The following is a 10,615-nucleotide window of genomic DNA, read 5'->3' as shown; positions in this document are numbered from 1 at the left end:
ACTGAGCCGACCTATGACAGTCTCATTGTCACAGGTCGGCTAGAACTATGAGGTGAGTGAAAAGCACTCACCTCATAGTTCTCCTTTTAACTGAAAATGAGCTAACGCCACTAATTTTTCTGTTATAGGATGAAGAGGCACAAGTTCTGACAGTTGAAATAATGAGCAGGAATCATGCAAACATGAGGAGCTACATGCAATTTTTAGAAGAACAGGCAAGTACAGAGCGAAGAAATGTCAAACAAGTTATTAAACTGATTAAATATCTGTTTATTTATATGCACTGTCACAATCCCACGTAAGGATCTTCAATTTGTTATGGTCATAATTCATTCACATGGCACTACTGCCACCAGATGGCACTGAGCAGCTTAGGAAATTGCTAGGCATTGGACTTTCCATGAACTACCTGCAACACCACCAAGATAGTTCCTTTACAGTTCACTGGGAAGGGGTTAGAAACTCGGACAGGTGAGCTGCTGATGAAGATCGGATAGTCACCAGCACACACACAATGGAATCATAGATCCTGATAAAAATGTATTGAATCTTTACAATTTGTCATACACAGCCAATGTTTCGGGGCCACGCAGGGGCCCTTCCTCAGGGCGACATGTGCTGGTGACTATTTGATCTTCATTTGGCGTTTGACACGGCATCATCTGTGTCATTACTAAGAGCACCACCAACTTGTATGGAGTACAGGGCACTAATGACACTATCGCAGGTGAGCTGCTGAGCCCCCCCTTCCCCCCATTACCTACACCCCCTTCCTGCAGCAATGAGGAAGAAGCCATTTTTTTTTCTATTTTGAATCCGTTTTGAAGAACCTGTCTGGTTCTGAGGGACTAGACCTACAGGCTAGAAGCATGTTGAGGCCTCCACTCATAGTGATACCAGCCATATGCCTTCTTGTAGGCTATGTGCTAGAAGGGTTACTTTTTTCTATTTAGTAAAAATTTAAGGAGAACTATGGGACAAGCTTTCTTGCCCATAGTTTTCCTCAGGGTCACGGGAGGACACATACTGTGTCCTCCTGTGACCCAAAACTCAGTATATAGCGAGCTATTGCCTGCCATATACTGAGAGCCGCAGCCAGGACGAATCCCGACAATAGTGTCAGGATCCACTCTGCTGGCTGATTAACAGCGGGCTCTGCTAGCCGTGCCCACCCTCTCCCCGTGCTGGAGGTTCGGAGAGGGAAGGGGGGAATCCCTGTGGGGAGTGATGACTGATGGTCACTGCCCACTGCGGGAGATGATCGGGAAGTGAGCGAGCGGCTGTTTTTGCTCACTTCCCGATCGATAGAGCCAACATGTGATAGTCTAACTATGAGGATGAGTGTAATTCACTCGCCTCATAGTTCTCCTTTAAGAGTTCTAAAATTGGAAACATTGATTTTACTTTTTTGTGCCAAAATAATGTGGTAAGAGAAGGCAGCGAGGTTCCAGGTAAACCTTTTTTTAAATAGGTTAAAAGATTACAAAAAAGATATATATTTCAATGATATCCCTTTATAAAAAAAGACCCCTATGTATGTGGCTTACATTGCACAGCACTCTACTACTGTCTGAGTCAATGATGGGAGGCAGAACTCTGAACTGAGTGTGCTCTCACTTCATTTGATTTTAACATTCGATTTTGAAAATGAATAGAGCTACCTTTCTCTCTTTTCTGCCATTTTGCCGCAGCTGCAGCTTCTGATGTGATGGTTGGACTCTGATGTGAAGGGGGGACTCTGATGTGATGGTTGGACTCTGATGTGTAATGGTGGGACTCTGATGTGAAGGGGGACTCTGATGTGATGGTTAAAACATTACACTTTAGACTGGGGCACTTCAAGATTTTCCATACTTTTAAAGGGTTCGGTGACTAACAAAAATTTAAAAACGCTGAGTTTCTCGAACAATAGTCACATTCCTTATTAGAGTTCTGTTTGTTTCGAGAACATAAAATGAACTCCAGTCTATATACTTTGTGTTCATTAGTGTTCATTGTAGACCAGGGCCCGGCAACCTTGGCACTCTACCTGTTGTGAAACTACAAGTCCCATCCACGAGGCACTGCAGGACTAACAGCTAGAGGCATGACTCCCAGAGGTAGAGTTGGGATATGGTGTTTCATCGCAGCTGGAGTGCGGAAGTTGCCTACCCCTGCTGTAGAGTCTTGATAGGTTTATGGTAGCTCATCAACACATTATTGGTTTGTTTTTATCATCTTCTTTATATGTTTCTTTATATTCTTCCAGTTTATACATTATAAAAACCAAAAACAGACACTGCTAACCCTGCCAACCTCACAGACATACGGAAGCAATACATTTTGTTGTTAAATATTTGATAGGGTGTTTGTAACACAAGAACACGTCTATCTTCTGGTTCAGGAAGTGGATACGATTTTTTTAGTATTACATTAATTAGATCAGTAACAGTCATTGGATTCTTTTCTTGGTAAAGAACTTTGCATCCTAAATATAGGAAATATCTTCATGTTATTTTTTGACCAGAGATGACATCCATCTCTGGTCATTCTGTTTTTGGAAATTGCTATACATGCCCGTCAGGCGTTCCATAATTAAAATATTGTCCTCAGATGCTCTGGGCCAGTTCTTGGTAGTCTCAGTGCCTATTCATAAGATCAAAACCCTTCTTCAGCCTTTTAGTGATTGTTTTGTTACCATGACAGAAACATGTTGTTGATGAAAAAAGGTATTCATGGCATACTGCAGCACGTGGGAATCCTAATTATTCAGATTCCAAAACCAAGATCTAGAGGCAGGCAGTCTTGCAGCCTTTACATGCTCATCATTTTTTAGGCTGACTATGGCAAATCTCCACCCCTTGAATAATCATTTTTTTCATTTAGTGGATTCAGGAGTCTGGCTTTATGAGGTTTAAAGCTGAACTGAAGCCAAAACTTGTTTCAGTTTTGTATGGCGTAAGGGAGGATTATAGCCCCCATCAGCTTTTTTCAGTGCCATTGTGCCATGTGCCATCTGGGAGATTTCCTTTCACTTCCTGACCGATATCCACAACAGAGAGTGATAGGAAATCCAAAGTGAGGGAAATCCCTGGTGGTCACCAGAACTAGTGTCCCCATTGGAAGATTCCCCCTCTATTCCTATTCTGGGGAATTTTGGATTTTATTTCACTTTTGGTTATAACAGGCATCACGACAAATAAAGAAGTTGAATCTCCCTTACAGTGACACCGACAGCAATAAAAACCTGACAGGAGTTCTAATCCCTCTCCACTCTATCCAAAACTAAAAAAAGTTTTGACATCAGTAGTTTATATTGAAGATTGTGGTGCTGGAATTCTAATATAATCGTGTGTTAATATGAAACATTATTTCCTACCATATTGAATTTTCGTGGTTGGGTAGAATTAACCTTTAAAGGGCTATTCCATCCATGAAATTTGTTATTGCTACTTCTCTCTCTAGGAGATAATGTAACTCTGCTCTACTCTGCTCTGTTTTCCTTAAAGTCATTTTGGTTCGTCTTGGTAGGTTTTGGTCAGGCTTGGTAAGTCATGGACCATAGAAATTCAAATATATATGATAATAAAACTGAATAAACGGGGGCTACCTTGAGTGAAAACTAATTGTCAAACTGATCAGTAGATCCAGATATATTCAGTAGGTAGCATCATTTAATTTAAATATGGCTTTTCCTGTAAAAGCTGAGAATGGCCCCAGCCTCATCTTAACTTTATTGTTTTCCAATTGGTGAGTGAGGCTGTCCATTGCATTAAAGACCCAGTAGGAAAGCATCAGCGGTGGGGATAAGTTAACACTGAGCTGGAAATAGGGATGGGGTTTGAGTAATCGTTGAAGCGGGGTTTATCACAAATTCTGGGTCTTTACGGTTTGCGAGTGGGCAAACACAAAATGACCAGTTTGCACCTTGTTTGTCCATATGAACCTCTGACTGCTACTGCAGCTCAGGAAGACCTTCATTTAGTGGTCACTATGTTTGCCCTGGTGAAGGGACCCTGCGTGATTCCAAAGCGTTCCAAAAGAACTTCTGGATTTATTTCATCCTGTGAGTGCTGGTGATCTTCATTGCTATTATTTCTGGATATGCACGGCGCCATCCGTGGACGTCACTACAAGCACCACTGCTATTTCAAGAACCGGTCCTGATTGCTGTATGGTGTGCAGGGGACATCTTTGTTTATTGAACTTCATTTGATGGAGGTATTACTACCGCCAATAAATAAAAACGTCCCGCTGTGCGAGCTGCAAGCTTCATGAGTTGCTAGGGAGCAAGCAGCCACACAGCATCATAGGTTGCTAGGAAACAAGTGTCCACTAGTGTCCTAGCACTCAATGACACTGTGCAGCTCGGCCATATTAGGTGATTGATATCGCCCGGGTGACTTAAATAATGAAATATTACCAGGTTGTACAGCGCCATTGAGTGTAAGCATGCTGGCAGAGACTTGCATCCTAGCAACCAATGACACTGTCTTTCACAACAAGTGCATCATTGGGAGAGGATGATTGTGGAACATTTATTTTGTGAGACATTATTTGAACATTGTGGGACATAATTTTTTTGGACATTGTGGGACATTATTATATTATTATACTTTTAATATAAGGACTTATTTTGTTGTGATTGATTAACTAGGGGTACTATGTATCCGTTACTCATTCACATCTGGGGGCCCCCTTATCTTAACCCGGGCAGATTCGTCCAACACTAGCTGAAAAGGAATATGCAAAAACAAACACTAAATTTCACACATACATCTATGTAGTCAATTAGCAGAGTCACAGATATATGTGTTAATCCGGCATCTTCACTTCCCCAGCCAGCCGCTGTGTAGTTGATGGGAGGAATCCATTTGGTACTATAGTGTTACAGCTAACCTGGGCATGTCAATGGAAGGCAGGGCCCTACATGATACTCTGCTCTGGAGGAGCTGCTGGATTATTGGAATACATTTTTTCTCATATGTAAACTGCCATTATTGAAATATGCAGATCTGAAGGTTTGGAGCAAAGTCAGAAGTCATTACCTATTTATTCTGTATTATTAACCCAATGTATTGATGAACAAAAGTCTACCAGCCAACTTGCATTTACAGGATGAGAAGTTTCCAATGGCAGCCTTTGTGTTTCTCTCAGAAATAGTTTCCTTTAAATATTATCAATTAACTAAACTGTATGTTTTCTTATTGTAAAACATATTTGCCTGTTGTTTGCATCTAAATGTAAACATGCCATTTAACCCCTTAAGCACCAAACTTCAGATGCTTGTCTTTCAGTTAAGGACAAAAGCAATTTTTGCATTTTTGCTATGTGTGTGTTCAACCGCAATTTCCATCTTTCTCATTTATTGCACCAACACATATTATATAAAACTTTTTAAAGTAAAAACAGGGCTTTAATTCGATGTGACATATACACATATACGTTCCCATTTATTATAAAAAAAAATATCAACAAATGCAAAAAACAACAACTTTTTTCCACAGTTTTGGCGATAATGTGTACATACTTAGTGTAGCTTAAGAGAAGTAATTTAAAATAAATACATTTATTTGAGTACATCATATGTCTAGGATTTCAGTTTATTTTTGGAAGTTACAGGTCACAAAATGCAAGGAGTGGAACAATTGTAGAATCTGGTATGTTTGTCTTTAAAGTTTAATAAGCCATCAGAGAAAAAAATGGCCACACAAAAGTATATATTTATATAAAGTAGACATCTCAGGCTATTTACCTATAAGTATTTTGACACTTTTGACGTAGCCATGATGGAAGCTTAACCCCTTAAGGACCAATGATGGAATTTTCACTGCTTGCTGTTGCTCAGCACAAAACTGTCTCTTCTCTCATGAACTACCCACCTGTAATTTATGGCAAATGTACAACAGTAGGTGGTCTATTTATAAACAATTTGCAGGGCCCTTCACCCTACAAATATCTGTGAGCATTCAGTTTTGGCGAATATTGACAAAATAAATGTTCAAATATACTTTTATCCAGTTTGAATGTAATGTAATATACTACTACATTATGGTCACTGGATGGAGCTGAGGAGCATTGGAAATAAATACATTGTTCATAATCAGATCCCTAAGGGTCCATTTACACTTTGTCTTTCTTGTGTCAAGCATTAAGATGAGTCGGATGGTAAATGGGCTGCCAAAGCACAAGAACGGACAAAACAAGACATCCAGCTATTTTTTTTGGGGGGGGGTTGCAGAGAAAGCACAAGGCAAGGTTGTGTGTTACCATGCATTGTGGTGCGCAGCAACTTATTTGCATCAAAACTGATTCACTCTTTTTTCCCCAAAATGAATGGCACTATAATCTGCTAACACACGTAACATAATGTTGCACTGCATCAGCTTAAAGCAACTTTCATACCTCTGCATTCACAGGAAGTGCATTAAAAATAATCTATCTGTTGAGGTTCCCCTAAAACACACATATTGTAGAGATGAAAAATGCATGTAAAGCACACCTAAAACACACCGAACTGCAATTGTGCTAATGCAAACCATGAAATATGAATGCAGAGTGAATGTGGCATAAACCATTACAGAGACTATAACAAAACAGGACTAGGAGTATTTATTTTTTATTTATTACAGGTTATATATTAGGGATGCACTGATATATCGGCTGCAAATGGCACTTTTGGCAAAATGCAGAAAGTGCCATTTTTCTTACGATATAGTGGAGCATTCGTATTTTCTCTCCTCCCCGCTGGGCTTCCCTCTGTGTCCAAGCAGAGAGAAACTGTCACAGGAGGCAGAGCGCTGCAGGAGGAGAGCGCTCTAAGTGGCCGTTGTCTCTGCTCCCCGCACCGCTCAGCCTCCTGTCACAGATCAGAGGAGAGCGGTGTGTGGGGGCAAAGACAGCCAGCGCTGTCACAGGAGGCCGACCAATGGTGCGGGGGAGGAGTCAGCTGTCAGATCGACCTCTCCTCCCCGCAACGCTCGCTCAGCCTCCTGTGACAGCTGTCAGGATGGAGAGCGGTACAAACACTCAGTGATCACTGATCTCTGAGTGTTTGTAAATAATTGAGGACAGAGTATGTTTACTATATCCTCAATCATGAATGTTCATTCATGATTGTGGTTATAGTAAACACACAATGTTCTCATGTTATAAATAACCAGGAACACTCAGTATAGAAGCTTCCTGTTCATTTATAACACGGGCTGCAGAAAAAGAGATTGAGGAGTGTTCTCAATCTCTTTTTCTATTTTAAAAGGGAAATATCAGGGATCTGTTTAGACCCCTAATATTTCCCCAAAGCCCCTAAAAGTAAAGTAAAAATAAAAATATGTAATCTAAATAAAATATAAAAAAATTAAAAGTTTATAAAAAATAAATAAAATATTTGAAAAAATTTGAAAAAGTTAGGAAAAAAAACAGTTTTGGTGTCGGTTTCGGCCCAACATTTGTAAAAATGTCGGTTTCGTTTGGTTTTAAAATGTTCAGTTCGGTGAACCTCTAGTATTTATATAGCGCTGAAATTTACACATCACATACTGCGCATTCACACCAGTCCCTGCCCTCAAGGAGCTTACAATCTAAGGTCCCTATTGTACATGCATACATATGATGGCCAATTTAGACAGGAGCCAATTAAAGGAGAACTATGGGGTTAAGTCTTTTCCCCATAGTTCTCCTTAGGGTAACGGGAGGACACAAACTAGCGTCCTCCCGTCACCCTAGGCTCAGTTTACCGTGAGCTGTAGCTCGCTGTATACTGAGTCACCGCAGCTGAAGCGGATCCCGACAATTGTGCTGGGATCCGCCCAGCTGCGTGAGTGACAGCTGGCTCTTCCTATGTAAAGGCAGAGCCAGCTGTACCCTCCCCCGTGCGTTCTGCCAGTCAGCGCTGGCGGATAAGAGCGGGGAGGGGGGAATCCAGCCCCTCCCCTGTCACGGCAGAGAGCCGTGACAGGATCGAGAGGTGAGCGAGCGCCGGTATGTGTTCGCTCACCTCCCGATCTACTGAGCCGACCTGTGACAGTCTCATTGTCACAGGTCGGCTAGAACTATGAGGTGAGTGAAAAGCACTCACCTCATAGTTCTCCTTTAACCTTCCAGCATGTCTTTGGAGTGTGGGAGAAAACTGGAGTACCAAGAGAAAACCCACACAAGCATAGGGAGAACATGCAATTTTTTTACCAAATTCAAAATTTAAACAATCATTTGGCTAAAATAGAGCTGCGTTCAGAAGCAAAAACAAAGAAAAAAAATGTCTCTAAAACCAACATTATTTTCTGCCTTAGAATGAAGCGTGTGCATGAAGCCTTACAAATTTAGAAATTGTGTATCGCCATAACACCTGACTAATAAAATAGGATATGTAATAAGGGTATTATAAAGCTACACCTATGAAGTATATTGCTTCAGCAGAAGTGTACCGGAATATGGGATTTGTCTGTGCTCTGTAGTGACACCCAAAGGTAAGAATATAGACTGACATAATATGCTGTGTTATAATTCTTTCCAGTTCTCGTTTAAGAGTATCCAATAAACATTTAACAGTTTCATTATCTCCGTAAGCTTATATTAGCTTTCTCCAGGCTATCAAAGATATTACGTTACAGTAGTGCTAATCTTACAACATTAAGATCAGTTAACTACCATGCTTGCTGCATTTACTTTACATAAATAATATTTCTATCTAAATGTTAAGTATACGAACACAACTATTGCATTGAGGATGTTTACAATCTTTATTTTTAACAGAAGAAAGGATATTTAACTGTTACAAAACATCCAGTTCTCATAAATCTATATTTTATTTGCACCTTGTATTACACGTTTTTTTTTGCTTAGCCCAGTAGACACTTCATAAAACCTTATAATTATCACCAGTTTGTATTTTAAAAAATCGATAACCTGCGTAATAATCTCTGTGAATTAACCTCTGTGATAGAAACCATGTCTGTCTCAGTGTGGAGGTGGTATGTGACACTAGGGGGGAGCCAATTTTGGCAAAGAAATGGTGCTTGAGAGTCCAGAACGGGTAGAACAGTGGAGTCTATAAAAGCAGGACCCCAGTTATTTAACAAAAATAAACAGCCCAGCACTTAAAAAAGTAGCTTTCACTTCACTAATCACCTTCGATCCAGGAGTGCCTCCTGTAGAAGGTCTGATTCTTCAGCAGATGATGCTCCTATTTCTGGTTTAATGATGGTCAGCCTCACCTCCTGTGAGACCAGATTGTCATGGACAGACCCCCGTGTCATCACACTGGCCAGGGATCACACATCAGTGCATGGGTCATTCTGTACAGGAAAAAGAACTGCCCACTACCACTTCTGGAAGAAAAGAGGAATGATCTATGACCTCACCAAACCATCCAGAAGACCCTTGGGAAAAGGGTATGTATCCTTTTATTTATTTTTATTCAAACTGGAGTTATAGGTTAAGGACAAGTTGTTTTGGCCCAACAATGGAAGAGGCTGCACTCTCTCAAGACTCCTGTGTAAGTAATTTCTGCTTAGGCAGTGTTTAAAGAGAAGGCATTAAAGCAGAAACATTAACCACTCCTTAAACACTATGGGGGGAATTTATCAAAACTGGAGCGGACAAAATCTGGAGCAGTTGTGCATGGCAAACAATCAGATTCTCTCTTCAGTTTGTTCAGTTAAAATTTGAAAATGAAAGAGAGAGGCTGATTGGTTGCGATGCACTGCTGCTCCAGATTTAGTCTGCTCCAGTTTTGATAAATGCCCTTTTATGTATTAAAAGCAGAGTTAGTAGCATATATTTGCAGCACGTCTATGTGGATCTCACACTGCCCCGTCAAGGCCCTCTGTATAGTGTGGTGTCTAATCCAACAAAATTCCCATCCTGGGACATACACAACAATAAAGAGATTAGAGGTAGGTATGCCTAATGGTAACCAATTCCTCCTTTAAGGTGTACACAGTGTTTAAGGAGTGTTGGCTATTTCTACTTTAGATTTATACAGTGCCACTGTTGGCCACACACCCTACTACAGTGATTTTGGGTGATATTGCGGGTCAGGATGTCATATGTTAGAAGTCTGAATAAGACTGACTTGGAATGAGAGTGGGCTGCAAGCTCTAAAATGCACTTTGCCATATGGATTTGAAACAGTTTCCTGTTGATGCTGATCTTTACACCCCACAGACAGTAACATTTCCATCTACAGCAACCTGGGCCTGACAAAATATGCCTTTTCCAGCTTATGAGCACAAGGTGCTGTAACAGTGTACTTCTACTACACAGGCAACATGACAGCCAAAGCATCCTGCAGAGCAAAAAAAAGGTTTGTCAGCACTCATGCTACAAAGCTTGTAACATGATGATCAGATGTAATTGTACACATTAAAAATTAAAACCATTTCCACTTAAAGTATGCTAACATATGTAGCACCCCCTGACCCCTAGGAGCATATGGGGGACTTCAGAAGCATGGCGGGCTAACAATTCACCTCGGGGATGAGTCCTCAGCTGGTTGTGGGATGCTAATGTAAAGTTGGGTGCCAGTGACTTTAAGGGTTTAAAGTAGTATTAAAGGCAGGGAATTTTTTTACTGTAATGCATTCTCTGCATTAAGGTAAAAAATACCTAGTACCTTTCTGTGTCCCCTGTCCCCCCC

Source organism: Nanorana parkeri, unplaced genomic scaffold (assembly GCF_000935625.1).
Source record: "Nanorana parkeri isolate BGI_ZX_2015 unplaced genomic scaffold, ASM93562v1 scaffold436, whole genome shotgun sequence".
Lineage (NCBI taxonomy): Eukaryota > Metazoa > Chordata > Amphibia > Anura > Dicroglossidae > Nanorana > Nanorana parkeri.
The sequence above is the reverse complement of the archived record's forward strand: the minus strand, read 5'-3'. Positions refer to the sequence as shown.